Raw genomic sequence first — 4,696 nt, 5'->3', positions numbered from 1 at the left:
GGCATTCTCTCTCTCTCTCTCTCTCTCTCTCTCTCTCTCTCTCTCTCTCTCTCTCTCTCTCTCTCTCTCTCATCACAAGCTACCCTGTCTTTCAAGCACTCCTATTTCTTCTGACAATATCTCTCTCTGTGAGCAAATACGTGTGTGGCCATTGAACTAATTCAAACACTTACAAACTCTTTGAACCTAAGTTGGCATTGCTGCTCATTTGTTTTTATTAGGAAATATATATATTTACAATTTTCACAATTTATTGTATTGTATGTTCATCATAATTTATTTTACATGAATGAATTTTGTGGATGATTTGTATTCACAATTACACCTTTCACTATTCATCTAAACATGTTTTTAATTACAAACATAATGACTCGTGAATAATTTTTGAAAAGAAATTTTAAGTCATATTTCATTTACAACAAAAGTATTTCCCAATCTACTTTTTATTCATTCAAGTAATTGCAAATTGTAAATAAATCAGTTTTTATATTTTTAAATTGAAAAGGCTGACAGAAGTCTCTTTTTTATAGTTTATATATAATAGATCTGTTTTAATGTTGTTACTGTTCTTAAAATATTTTGTTCTAATTGTTCATTGCTTCTCTTATAGGTTATTTATTTCTTATTTCCTTTGCTCACTGGGCTATTTTTCCATGTCGGAGCCTTTGTGCTTATAGCATCCTACTTTTCCAACCTGGGTTGTAGCTTAGCCAGTAATAATAATAATAATAATAGTAAGGATGATGATTATGATGCTGATGAGGATAATAATAATAATAATAATAATAATAATAATAATAATAATAATAATAATAATAATAATAATAGTAAGGATGATGATGATAATAATAATAATAATAATAATAATAATAATAATAATAATAATAATAGTAAGGATAATAATAATAATAATAATAACAATAATAATAATAATAATAGTAAGGATTCTGATGATAATAATAATAATAATAATAATAATAATCTATCTTCATATACACAACCGCCTCTCTCCATCATTTGTTTATCATTCGTACAATACATACACCATACATACATTCATACATCATAATTGAGTCTCTCTATATATTCTCTGTGTACCTATACATGTAACACACAAACACATGGATACACATTCACATCCTTTATTAAAATTCCTCTCTGTATAGAAGCACATGACCCTCGAGGGCAGAGAAATGCCGTGGCATGTGTTAGCCGACCATTATGCAATCAACTGACAAAGTTTTTATTAAAGGATGCTATATTGGATAATTGAACGTTGGGGGGGGGGGGGGTGGGGGGGGGGCTGGGATCTGTCAAGAGGATGTCCAAGAACTTGTGAAGAGGTGAATGTTGCTGTAACAAAGGTTTTAAGGTTTAAAGGCCGCTCATGAATGGCAGAGGCGAGGGACAGTGACGTAGCAATGGCTGGTAGGACAATGCCCCCAGAGACTGACCATATATTATTATTATTATTATTATTATTATTATTATTATATTACTTACTAAGCTACAATCCTAGTTGGAAAAGCGGGATGCTATAAGCCCAGGGACTCCAACAGAGAAAATAGCCCAGTGACAAAAGGAAACAAGGAAAAATAAAATATTCTAAGAGTATTTTCTATATAAACGAGTAGAAAACTTTAACAAAGCAAGAGGAAGAGAAATAAGATAGAATAGTGTGCCCGAGTGTACCCTCAAGCAAGAGAATTCTAACCCAAGACAGTGGAAGACCATGGTACAGAGGCTATGGCACTACCCAAGATTAGAAAACAATTGCCCAAGGATGCAGAACAATGCTCTAGAGACTGACTATATATACATATAATCAGCTTCCAAACTCCACTCCACCCAAGCTAGGATCAAGGAAGACCAGGCAATGGATGCTGATGACTCAGCAGGTAGATCTATAGTCTCACACCAACCCGCCATCCTTAACTCACAAGGATGGTGAGGTTGCAGACACTAAAGAAACTAACCAGTTGGAGCGGGTCTCGAAGCCGAGTCCGGGAGAATGGCAGGCTGGGTTGTTTCCAATAGGCCACCTAAATTAAAGAGAGGAAAATTAAGGACAGAAATGGGATGAAGATATCGTCAAAAAATGCCTCTTCTTTTTTCAAGACTCAATCTGTCATCTCCCCCCTCTGTCATTAGACAGCGAACGACGACAGACAGCAAACGTCTGTCACTGGGCAACAGCGACTACAAGCAGCGCCTTTGTGCTGAGAGAGAGAGAGAGAGAGAGAGAGAGGAGAGAGAGAGAGAGAGAGAGAGAGAGAGAGAGAGAGAGAGAGAATTTTGCGTTTTGCATTCCAAGTGAATCTCGTCACATCGTTTGTGGTTTGCTTAATTTCTGACATCATGGCAGACAGCGCGTGTGGCTTTCTTGGTCGAAATAGAGTTTATTCTTTAGATATTTACTGGAATTCACAATATTTACTGGAATTCACAATATCCGTAACCTAGGATTAGTTAGTTTTTAGAATATTTACTGGAATTCACAATATTTACTGGAATTCACAATATCCATAACCTAGGATATGTTTATTTTGTAGAATATTTACTGGAATTCGCAATATCCGTAATCTAGGATTAGTTTATTTTGTAGAATATTTACTGGAATTCGCAATATCCGTAACCTAGGATATGTTTATTTTGTAGAATATTTACTGGAATTCGCAATATCCGTAATCTAGGATTAGTTTATTTTGTAGAATATTTACTGGAATTCGCAATATCCGTAATCTAGGATTAGTTTATTTTGTAGAATATCGACTGGAATTCGCAATATCCGTAATCTAGAATTAGTTTATTTTGTAGAATATTTACTGGAATTCATAATATCCATAATCTAGAATTAGTTTATTTTGTAGAATATTTACTGGAATTCGCAATATCCATAATCTAGAATTAGTTTATTTTGTAGAATATTTACTGGAATTCGCAATATCCGTAATCTAGGATTAGTTTATTTTGTAGAATATTTACTGGAATTCGCAATATCCGTAATCTAGAATTAGTTTATTTTGTAGAATATTTACTGGAATTCGCAATATCCGTAATCTAGAATTAGTTTATTTTGTAGAATATTTACTGGAATTCGCAATATCCGTAATCTAGAATTAGTTTATTTTGTAGAATATTTACTGGAATTCGCAATATCCGTAATCTAGGATTAGTTTATTTTGTAGAATATTTACTGGAATTCGCAATATCCGTACCTAGGATATGTTTATTTTGTAGAATATTTACTGGAATTCGCAATATCCGTAATCTAGGATTAGTTTATTTTGTAGAATATTTACTGGAATTCGCAATATCCGTAATCTAGAATTAGTTTATTTTGTAGAATATCGACTGGAATTCGCAATATCCGTAATCTAGGATTAGTTTTATTTTGTAGAATATCGACTGGAATTCGCAATATCCGTAATCTAGAATTAGTTTTATTTTGTAGAATATTTACTGGAATTCATAATATCCATAATCTAGAATTAGTTTATTTTGTAGAATATTTACTGGAATTCGCAATATCCGTAATCTAGGATTAGTTTATTTTGTAGAATATTTACTGGAATTCATAATATCCATAATCTAGAATTAGTTTATTTTGTAGAATATTTACTGGAATTCGCAATATCCGTAATCTAGAATTAGTTTATTTTGTAGAATATTTACTGGAATTCGCAATATCCGTAATCTAGGATTAGTTTATTTTGTAGAATATTTACTGGAATTCATAATATCCATAATCTAGAATTAGTTTATTTTGTAGAATATTTACTGGAATTCATAATATCCATAATCTAGAATTAGTTTATTTTGTAGAATATTTACTGGAATTCGCAATATCCGTAATCTAGAATTAGTTTATTTTGTAGAATATTTACTGGAATTCATAATATCCATAATCTAGAATTAGTTTATTTTGTAGAATATTTACTGGAATTCGCAATATCCGTAATCTAGGATTAGTTTATTTTGTAGAATATCGACTGGAATTCGCAATATCCGTAATCTAGAATTAGTTTATTTTGTAGAATATTTACTGGAATTCATAATATCCATAATCTAGAATTAGTTTATTTTGTAGAATATTTACTGGAATTCGCAATATCCGTAATCTAGGATTAGTTTATTTTGTAGAATATTTACTGGAATTCGCAATATCCGTAATCTAGGATTAGTTTATTTTGTAGAATATTTACTGGAATTCATAATATCCATAATCTAGAATTAGTTTATTTTGTAGAATATTTACTGGAATTCGCAATATCCATAATCTAGAATTAGTTTATTTTGTAGAATATTTACTGGAATTCGCAATATCCGTAACCTAGGATATGTTTATTTTGTAGAATATTTACTGGAATTCGCAATATCCGTAATCTAGGATTAGTTTATTTTGTAGAATATTTACTGGAATTCGCAATATCCGTAACCTAGGATATGTTTATTTTGTAGAATATTTACTGGAATTCGCAATATCCATAATCTAGAATTAGTTTATTTTGTAGAATATTTACTGGAATTCGCAATATCCGTAATCTAGGATTAGTTTATTTTGTAGAATATTTACTGGAATTCGCAATATCCGTAATCTAGGATTAGTTTATTTTGTAGAATATTTACTGGAATTCGCAATATCCGAAATCTAGAATTAGTTTATTTTGTAGAATATTTACTGGAATTCATAATA

This window comes from Palaemon carinicauda, chromosome 16, assembly GCF_036898095.1.
Source record: "Palaemon carinicauda isolate YSFRI2023 chromosome 16, ASM3689809v2, whole genome shotgun sequence".
In the NCBI taxonomy this organism is placed as follows: domain Eukaryota; kingdom Metazoa; phylum Arthropoda; class Malacostraca; order Decapoda; family Palaemonidae; genus Palaemon; species Palaemon carinicauda.
Note: the sequence above shows the minus strand (reverse complement) of the source record.